The sequence below is a fragment of the Octodon degus genome, unplaced genomic scaffold (genome assembly GCF_000260255.1).
Source record: "Octodon degus isolate 3935 unplaced genomic scaffold, OctDeg1.0 scaffold00136, whole genome shotgun sequence".
In the NCBI taxonomy this organism is placed as follows: Eukaryota; Metazoa; Chordata; class Mammalia; order Rodentia; family Octodontidae; genus Octodon; species Octodon degus.
Window position 1 is genome coordinate 5,648,780 of NW_004524712.1, and position 10,936 is coordinate 5,659,715.

A 10,936-nucleotide genomic window follows, 5' to 3' on the forward strand; every position below is an offset into this window, starting at 1 on the left:
TAACTATATATACTGATACCTGTGAACTAAGCTACTGCACTGCAAATGGTAATTTGTATAGTCGTTTCATGCTTGGAGTGCCTGTCATTCTGGTCTTCTGAATATGGGCTGCTTGTCATGACACACCAGTTGCTGCTATGATGTCTCTCTGGTAGATGTTTGTTCAAAAGGAAGGGGGTGGTAAATGAAAGCAAGACAGGAAAAGGAATATTGTGTGACTGTCCTGCTTTAAGATTGTATATGGTGAGATTTTTGGACTTATGTGTAAACATAAGAAGTACATAATTTTCTATGCCTATTTTAAAAATATATTCTTATTTTTAAATTTTTTTATCATATTCTGTAGGGAGTTAAATTTCAACATATCAATACTTGAGGAAAAATACCTGTTCCATAGTATGCCTACGATGTTTCATATGCAGACAGATAGTGAGGTTAAGCTTAACAGCCTAGGTTGTATGGTAATAACAATAAGCTTGTCTTCTGGATGGTTAACAACCTAAGTTTGCAGACCAAAATTAGAGAAAAAGGAGGGCTGCAAGGAAAGCCAACATTTTGGCCCTAGCCTTCTAAGGTCAATTAAGACTCAGGATATATGAGAACTTGTAGTGTAACGTCATATAACTCAGTAGTGTCCCAAATTTTCTGATCAAGGAGATTATGGGGCCCAAGAGGAAAGGGATCGATGATGTAGAGTGTGCCTAAGGAGAGTCACATGGAGAGAAAACATTCTCTCAGGCTTTCACATAGAGCACATTGGCCAAGCAATGGCCGCGACTCCTCCATATGGCTGACACTGATAAAGGTTCTACAATCTGATGTACAGGATCTCAGGATAAATCCTGAGGGGATTTCACTGACCTTCTCAGACCCAAAAGCTACAACTCTTGTTGCATAGGTCCTGCTTTACCTTGGTCTTAACCATCGAGCAGAAAAGTATAAAAATGAAATATAAGAAGCAAAGCCATGCTGTTATGCTGAGCTATAGGGGACTCAGGTCAACAAATTCTGACATTGCCAGTCAAGCGGAAGACCCAATACTATTATGGACTACTGGACTCTTTTAGAATATTTTTCTGAGTTCACACACCTATAATATTCAAATAACGGAACTTAACAAAAAAAGGGTATACAGATGTATGTCCATTTTGTATCTGTGTATTCAAATTGGTTAGGATAGATATATAGTTACATTCTCTTAATGAATAGAGTGATTAGTTCTAATGGTGTTTGTAAATAGAATATCATGTCCGCACCTTGTACAGCAATTAACCACTAGGAAGAACGTATGCAATGTGTTAATTATTGAAACTGTCCTACCAATTTGTTTTGAAACTATCTCATTGCTATTTGTTTATCAATAAAATTATGGAAAAAAATTAAAAAGAATAAAAAATAAAAATAAAAATGGCATATTCTGAGAAATATCCCACAGGGACTGTCCCTGGTTGAAGCTTGAACCATGTGTCATTGGAAACATGTCTCTGCCCTGGGTGTCACCTATATTCAGAAGTTATGGAGCTGACTGAGAACTCAGCTCCATGGTACATGAACACAAGACCAAGATGGAAGGGCTTATGACAAAACACCCAAAGCACCAATTCCCACCTGTAGGCAAGTGGCTTCCCACAACTCCACCAGGAAAAGGTTGCAGATGCCGGCTCCACAGGAAGAATGTGTCACGCAGCCTACTTCATCTCCCTGGGAAATGCACCTTGACTTCAATACACCTCTGTGCACCTGACAGAGAGCTCAGATCCTCTCAGGCAAGGTTTCAATCCAGTGTCCTCCCATCAGCAGGAAGGATGAGAGGGCAGGCGATATAGCTCAGTGGGACAGTGCTGGCCTGGCAAGCACAAAATCCCGAGCTCCATTCCTGATGCCAAAGCAAAATGAATATAGGAGGTATGAGAAACCAGCTCCTGTGCATATCAGCAAGCAGTTCCACCCTTCTGTACCATTGGTGGGGGTGTAAGCTAGCACAACCACTGTGGAAATCAGTATGAGGCTTTCTCAAAAACTAACCTAGAAAGTGCACTTACCCAGCGATTCCTATTTTGGGTGTCTTCTCCAAAGAGTTAAAGACCAATAGCCCAGGGACATGTGCACACCTGGGCTTACAGCAGCACAATTCATGTAGCTCAATGATGGGAGTGACCCACTCACGGAAGAGCAGATAATGGCAATGTGGTGCAATGCACAGGAAGCGCTACTCTGTCATAAAGGAAGGTAAACCTGAATCGTCTGTACGAAAATGGGCCCACCTTAGGACCACAAGTGATGTGAAGTGAATCAGAGACACAAGCCTAAATAGCACGTGATTTCTCCTATATAAGAAACCCCAAATATAGGTAAACTTGAATCGTAAAAGCGAAAAATAAAAATATATAATAGGAAATGGGGAGTTAGATAGTTTGCAAAAGAACGAAGGACCAAAAGATAGAGGGAGAAAGGAAAGCCAAGACAGGAAGAGAATAAACATATGCTATGGACTACACCAGCCCCGTGACTGTACCACTATGCACTGCAGACATGTATTAATAAATATTATGAAAAAAAAGTTCCGGCCCCCAGAGCTCACAGCCACCTCCAGCGAGGACCTGCTTCTGCCTCTCTTCATGGTTGCTACGATGAGGACAGAATCTGCCCACTGTACGCAGTGAGAGCAGGGATGCCACCCTCATGCTGCCATGCTCCCTCCAGGGTTGGGCCCCCTCCCTCTTGGACACCACTTCCACCATCACCACAGACACAGTCACTGACTTACAAAGGTTCTACTTAGAATTTTTCAACTTTATGTTGGTTGATTCAAAAGCGATGCTTGCTTGGGAACTCCAAGTGTTGACCTTTCCTGGGTGAACAACACACACTAAGACACACTCTCCCAATGCTGGGTAATGACAACTAGCTTAAGGTCAAGGGGAACAACCCATGCACTACAGTGAACAGTGTTGCTAGATCTTCAGTACATTAGCTACATTAGGTGCATTTTCATCTTACCACATGTTGATCAGGATGTAAGCTGAGGAGCATCTATACTTAGCATGCTACTTATCTGTGGAAACTTACAATTGTAAACACCACCAGAGCTGTGAAACTCTCAGCCAAAGGAAGGCATGTATTAGCAAGAAGGAGAAAGAAACCTAACTGCTGGGTAGGCTTTCTCTCCTTCTCAGCATCCTCTTTCTCCAGTGAACTTCACCCTGTCTGTTCCTCAACAGCTGTATGCACCTGCACACATTGGTGGGAAACCCTTAATTCTCACACTCAGTGGATTTGGACAACATAAGAAGTATAGATAGCCACAAACTCCAAAGAGATATCTGGACCTGCTCTGGGTGAGCATTTGAGCTGGGATTTCTCACAGTTTCCTTTTTCTTCTTCTGCCCAGGGACAAAACAGTCAAGAGAGAAGATCAGCCTTCTCTCCTTAAGCATCCCATCCCACTGGGACTTCCCTAGAAGCTATTGGGTTTCTGAGCCAAGTCAATTAGAATATGCTTGGTCAGTCTTTCAGTGGACACCACTGTAGCTCTGGTGCCTACCACCACGGCTGTCCTCTCACCATGTCTTAGTTACTTTCCTCGCTAATCACAGTTTGGAAGGCAGCTCTGCTCACCACTACACCACCAACGCAGGCACACAGTTTGTAGACATTTCCATCCATAGCCAGCTGGCTCCAAGACAGGTGGATGGCAGGGGCCATCATAGAGCATAAGCAGCCTATGGTGAAGCAGTGCGGGCAGAAGGCAGCAAGACAACTAGCAGAAAACCACAAGTGACAAGCAAGGACACTAGCCGTCCTCCTGCCTCTTATACTTTATCCAGGCTACCCACCTAGAGGGCAGGCAGACTCACATCCAGGGCAGGACACCCCTAATCCTAGCAAGAACTATGCTGAAACAAGCAGTGGACTAACTTAAAGGTCACACAGCTTTGATCCCAGCATCACACATTCTACATCCAGCCACCTCTGCATAGTCCCCCTACGACCACATGAGCTTTGGGGTGGGGGGCATCTAGGTACAAGCCATAACATCACGAAATGGAAAACTTTGGAGATGCAGGGACCCTCTTCACATTTCACACAAGCCATCACCAAAAGGACTCCCCAGCAGTCCTCAAAGGTGATCCTAGGACCAGGCCTGTGTCTTATCTCTGAAACTGACTCAAGCTCCCTATAGTCCATGCATAATTCAGCAGTGGTGTGACCCCCCAGTAGCATCAGAGCACCCTAGTCCCTGAAATGATTGTACCTCTGAGCACAGGCCTAGATCCCTCTTGTTTCTGAGTATATCTCCTCAATGGACTTGAACTCTGAGGGGCCACATTTCATGCAGACTTTTACTGTGAGAAGTTAACAGCTATTTGTATTTGACAAAGTTTGTCCAGCTCTTCAAGGACAAATGGCAGATCTGGAGGGAGCCAGAAAGCTCCCAAGAATTTAATCAAGGGCAGTGAACCATGGGACTTCCCTTAGGGGTAATCACCTGAGCGCTGTGGTTGTTCTAATTCTGCAATGACCATATTAACTGGCTGTTTTCAACTGTGATTCTCTGAGAATACCGTGGCCCACTGCTATACCCCAGGGAATGTGACTCCTGAACCTAATATCAGGAAAACGTGGGTGTTTGGGGGCCGGGAGGAGAGGGACAGGCATGCACACTGGAAAATTCTAGCTAAATGGAAACTTCTGGCTTGCATTTCAGAGTACTCAAAAGAATCTTAGAAGCATAGGTGGGTTGTGTGCATCAGGCTCCCATGAAAATTTACAAAGCAGCCTACCTGCACAACATGGGGACAGACACACACAGGTGGAGGGGACACTGAGAAACAAACAGATTTGGGAGAATAACAAAATTCTTTGGGTATAAAATTATCGATCTAAAGTGTTGCTGGGAGAATCCAGATTCCCATTTCTCCTGGGGCCTTGGAGCACCCAGTGCCCTCCCGTGAGCTCTTGCTCTCGTCCTTTAGACAGTGTGTGAGCTGAACTCCTTGTTTGCTTGATGTTAGTGTCTGGGGCTGGTCTTTCACAGAATGATACTGGGTGAAGTTTTGTATTCAATACCTGAAACTCCTATGAAAGGTTTTGAGAAGCAACTCTTGGGAAGAACACCTTTGGATTCTCGGTACTTTTGAATCACATTGTCCTCTACAGTCCTTGGTATCTTTATTCTGTTTCTTTAGAGAGCATCAGGGAGTTTCAGGACATCATCCTTTTTCCATTTGCTGGAAGAGTCTGGCAAGGCAATGGCAAAGATGTGCGCCTCTCTCTCTCTCTCTGAAGATCGAACAACCTGAGCAAGCACTGCTTGAGGGCCCCCAACTACAGCGAGTGCATGCCGGCACCCCTAGAGCCCCTTTGTCCTTAATATTCCTTTTGGATGGGGCTGGAGAGATGGCTCAGTGGTCTAAAGCACCTACTTAGAACAAGCTTAGCAAAGCATCAGGGACCGCGGTTCAATCCCCCAGCACCACATGCCAGCCAGCCCCGCCCCCTGGTGGGCTGAGCTGGCCACACACACACACACACCACACACACTCACTCACTCTCTCTCTCTCAAATAAATAAAACAATTAAAAAAATTAAAAAAAAATATTCCTTTTGGTTGACTTCTGGCTTCCCTCTGTGTCTACCATGCATAGATTTCCACGTTCATTTTTCCTTCATCCCTTTTTATAATGAAGATCTTTGTCCTGGTTTTTTTCAGGAAGGTTTCTAAAGCCCATGCTCAAGTCAGCCACTGACTTGCCATCTCAGAAAAGTGCTGAGACTCATGGGTCGCATCTGTTCCAGGAAACAGAGCAGACTGGGAATGCTGAGGGTCGGCGCGCTTTCCCTGGCTCTGGTCTGCATCATCTCAGTCCTGCGCTTTGCCTTTCCAGTCTGTACAGTGGAAATGATCTTAGGTGCAAAGGTACAGCTGGGCCAGAAGGAAGCCAGACCATCCCTCTGCTTTCCTCAACTCTTAGTCAGCTTGACTGTCACTTTCACCTCTGAAAAACCCAGCAGATGTGGGACAATGAGATGGCTGTCCAAACAAAAGCTGTGAAAACTGATTGTTCTGTGCAATTACTTTCAGATATCTGTTGGGCAAACTGATCGCTACACTAGCAATTCACTCGGGGTCGGGGGGGGATGGGTGAGCAGCATGATGTATGTTTTTCTTCTTCGCCTTTAGAAAAGCTAAGATGAAATCTTAATCTAAATCTCAGCTCTGCCATGTGCCGGCTCTGGACTTGGCCCAGAGCTTCTTAAACAAGGCTTGATAAAGCAGAGGTGTCCTGGGCTGGAGAGTTAGCTCAACAGACTAAGCACCTGCTTAGGCAAGTGCAGGGACCTGGGTTCCATCCCCAGCACCACATGAAGCACCGTCCCTACCCCTGGGCACACTGAGCCTGCCACTGAGTCCAGGTATGGTGGCGCATGCCTGTAATCCCAACTCTGGGGAGGTTGAAAACAGGAAAATCATTGAGTTGGAGTTGCACAGTGAGACCAGGTACCAAATACATTTAAAAAATACATTTAAAAAAAATTTAAAAAGAAGGGGTGTCCTGTGTCTCAAAACCCTGATCCTCTCAGTCCCGAAGTCATATGGGGCCTGAGACAGTGGCCCTAGGTGCATCAGCCTCGTTCCCAGGCCCAGCACACCTGAGCGACACCATCATGCTCAGCTAGCCCGATAAGGGAACTCAGGGAACATGGACTCAGGCTCTCCTCAGCTCCCTGTCCAAGGGACTGGAAAGGGAGCCTACTCAGGGGAGCAAGGCCAGGGCAAGGCTCAGCCCACTTCCAGATTCATTGGCGAGCACAGCTACGGTAAGAAGGGCCACTGGCTTCAGACATTGTATTAGCACTGCTGACAGCAGCTTGACCTTAGACTACCACACTAGGAACAGCACACGTTTTGTCCTTTCTCCCATGAGGTGACCAATGCGTTTAGCAGAGACTCATAAGCCAGGCTGGCTGTCGATCCAAGACAGTGCTTCCTCTGAGACCAAGCCTCCAGGGGCAGGGGACGTTGGCTGTTCTGCTCTCACGGTGCAGAAGCCTCACTTCCTGCCTAAGCATGTGCTGTTCAGTGGTGCAGAAAGGAGGACGAGGCTCCCTCCCTCTGTAGCCCGCACTACTGGAACTCCTGGGGCACGTGCACCAACCACGTAGACTTTGGGATACTGAACCATCTCAGGGTCCTTTCATCCTGCCGGTTTCCCTCCCCGCAGCCAACCCCCTGCTGTACCTTGAGCCTGCTTCCTCTTAGTGGTCTCCCTCCTGCTTCCACGGCAATGATCTAAACCCCACTTCACCCTCCTTGCACTTGGAAGACGACACAACCTTTCCATGCTGTGCCTGGAATCTCAGCACAGCTTTCCCCTGCCTTCGGAACACGGTCAAGTTCTGCGGCACCACAGACAGGGCCCTTCATCGCTGCTTTCTATGGCCACTCTCACCTCCTGCACCTTCTCCCCTCATTCCCTTTGCCACCCTCAGTCACAAGGCTTGCTACTTCCTGTACTTTCCGTGCTCTCCTGCATGCCTATATATTTTTGTCAGGACATTTCCTGGTCCTGGAATTTTCTTCCTCCTGCCCTCAACAGGTGCCCCTCTGTCTTTTCAGGGATTTTAGGATTGTGCTACCATGAATACTTCTGTACCACGGACAGCCACGTGCGCTTAGTGGTCACGCCAGGGTACATCCTGCACAGCCGTCTCCTGCCACAAGCATCCCTCCTGGGCGATACCCTCCAGACTGTCCATGCCAGGGCGCCGCTGCAAAGCACAGCTGACAATTACAAACAATTGCCAGGTCATTCGGTAGTTCCCAGGCCCAGCAAACTTCCCAGAACATTGCTGGTTTTTTTTTTTTATTATAACCTCCTGAACGGCAAATAAAGATAAAAACTGCATGCATAATATTAGTATTAACGAGAAGGTTAAGAATGAAGATCAACAGCAACCAATAGCATCTTGAGTTGTACAGCAAAGGGGGGTTAAATGTGAGCTCAACATGGAATTGGACAGCTCAGACATGTAAGCATATGAGCACTTATAGAGCAAGCTCCATGAGATGGAATTAAGAAGCCTTCAATCTATGGAAGCCACAGGGCAAGGAAGAGGCCAAGCATGTGAGTCACAGCTGAATCCGGGTAAAAAATCACCAAGCTGTGAAAAGGTCTAGGGTAGATTTGTAACCAAGCACCGACAAATGCCTCACTAAGAAAAGGAAAGAGACACGCATGGGAGATTTTGAGTCTTGCCTCTCTGGAGCAGAATGTGTTTGGCCATTATAACTATCTTATATTAAAATGTTTAAAATCAGCAACCAGAAGCCACCAACAGCACAAATTCTGCACAGGCGATCCGATACTGTATTTCTTTGTAAACTTAGTCTTGCACCTACACTAACTTCATGCACTTCCTTATACAGAAGAAAATTCAAAGAAAAGACAAAAGGACAAGAAAAGTTTTGCTGATGGACCATACCTACCCAGATACCCCTATCCCATCATGCTTTTGGAAGCAGGAGTGAACTTAGAGCATGTACATTTACACACATCCGTCCAGAGGGCGATAACACAAGCCAAGCCTGAGGCAGAAGGGATGCATGGGTAGTGGGCAGCGCCCCCAACACAAAGTCAAAGGGCAAACCCTTGTCATCACAGCCTCCTTACCACAAGGACTATGCTTTGCCTGTTTTCTATGCCAGCTGAAATGTGGGAAATCCTACTTTCCCTGAAGGTTGACCACTGCAGATCAACTGCTTGTGAGCAACTGTCCCAGGGTCTGTGAGCTAGAGCTGTGGAGAAGGAGCTGCATGCTTGTCTGAGCACAGGGACAGCGGGCATGACTGTGGCAGAGAATTCATCACAGCAATATTTCAGGAGCTCAATAATGTTGAGAAATCCAAGTGAACTCCCTCAAAGGGGTGCAAAATTCCAGGCAGGAAAGGAAGTGAAGACACCCAGAAGTGAGCACAATGCCTCTCGAACTTGCCTGTTCCAGATAAGCGCTTCCCATGACAGACTTCACCACCATTTTTACCCTCTATGTTACCCCAGGGAAAGTTTGAGGAGGGCTCCACTGTGGACTAATGTCTTGCAGAAACAGGAAGAACAGGGGCCGGGGAGATAGCTCAGTAGAATAAGTGCTTGCCTGGCAAGTGCAGGGGCTTGAGTTCAATCCCCGGTTAAAACAAACAAATAAACAAACAAGAAACAGGAAGAATGCTAGCCCCCATAGGTGCTCTACACCCATCTCTCCAGCCAGGAGGGTCTTTGAAGCTAAGAGCAGCATAACCAGAGATTTCAACCTCCTCTCAGCTGCAAAGCTGAGAAATGGCCCCAGGAAGTCAGGATAAAGATCCCAGCTGGTACTCCACATATAACCAGGAGCTCAAAAGCACCCTGTGTGTGAATTAAAACCACTCTTTTGTCTGCTAGGAGTGGATGGACAAGTCTGTCTCGATTTGAAATTGGGGAAGAGGGCTAAGTTTTCACAAGAATTAAATACTTTTTTCCTGCAAAGAGACCATGAGACATTTCTCCCCTTACCTCGTAGATGGCCAGAGCAAACAAGGAGACAAAACTCCATTGTCTTGGTGCCCCAGGAAGCAGGCAGGTCCTTGATGTGTTTGAGTCCTTGCACCCTGATCCGGAGTTTGGGCAACCCTGGTAAGGGTACTTGGGACCTTGTTGGGTTTTATGTCTATGGGTCAGCTCAGACCGGCTGTCGACTCATCTATATGCAACAGCTCTCAAAGAACATAGTTTACTTTATAACCGGATCCAACAAGAGTAGGCGTGGTGGCTAAATGGGCTAGATACACCAAAGGTGTTGAGCTGCCAAGGCTAATTAAGAAAAGTTGTTTATGGAGAGCCATGGCTTGGAACCGGAAGGCCAGTGCGTTTGTGTGATATTGAGCGTGTGTACCAGGAGGCCAGGGGCTCCAAGGTGAGGAGTTGGGGTCCTCTAGGAGCCCCTTCAAAGCCTCAACTGGTCAGTGACTCACTCAGTAGCTCTAGAAGATCAACCTGATCTGACCTGCCTCTGGCCCTTCGTTTGTTGCTCTGGTGATAAGACAGTGCAGAGCTCTCTGACACAGCCTGTGCCATAGGCAGACCACAGCGAAAACTTTGCTCCATCAGCTGTGTTGGCCAAGCCAAGTTAGCTTCTGGCCTGCCCGCAGGAGCTCGTGGTGGGAAGAAGCCTGGTAATGCACTTGCCACGAGTAAACGCTATTGAAGTTTTCAGGATACTCAGAAGTCACAGGCATCTGCCTGAGGTTCCTGTTGAGAGGACTTCTCACCTCTGATCCCCTCTGAGATGCTCTCTCCCATGTCCCTCCAAGTCATTCCATCTTCCTTGAACCACCACACTTCATACCTGATCCCTCACAGAAGTGTCAAGGAACAGTCTTTGCGGTAAGCCACCCTCGCACGCAAGTAAACATGGATAGGCCAAACACAGTGAAACGAAATGCCAGCCTTCACTCAGGAAGGACAAACAGGAGAGACACACAAGCAGGCTAAAACACAAGCCAGGGACTCTGATGCCACAGGATCCAAGAGGGAAATGTGGACACTGATGCAAAATTATATGCGAGGAGGAAATGCTAATTTCAGACACTTATAAGTAGAGCCAAGTATTTATCGTGGAGAAGTAAAGAAAATACGCTTGGCTGCTGCAGTCTCCTTGTGATGGTTTAAGAGGTGAGGCTTTTAGAAGGTGGTGAAGTCTTAAGAACAGAGCCTGCACAGCTGACGTCAGACGTGAAAGGGCTGGAAGAGGAGGCTCCTTGGCTTCTGGGAGGACTTGGCTTCATCTCCCTTTTATGATGTTGCCTTCTTCCATGTAAAGACAGGGCGTCACAGGTCCATCCTTGACAGGGGATCACAGGTCCATCCTTGACAGGGGATCACAGGTCCATCCTTGA

At 46.9% G+C, this 10,936-nt stretch overlaps 1 protein-coding gene across 2 annotated transcripts in view; it reads right to left on the bottom strand.

The window, feature by feature from the left end:
- The window catches only part of Kcnj1 (potassium voltage-gated channel subfamily J member 1), a 38,773-nt gene extending 29,018 nt beyond the window's left edge, over positions 1-9,755 (bottom strand). For both annotated transcript variants that reach the window (XM_023701480.1, XM_023701479.1), the window contains exon 1: positions 9,555-9,755. The gene's annotated coding sequence lies outside the window, so the exon portion shown is untranslated. The remainder of the gene's footprint in view (positions 1-9,554) is intronic.
- Between the last annotated feature and the right edge of the window lie 1,181 nt (positions 9,756-10,936).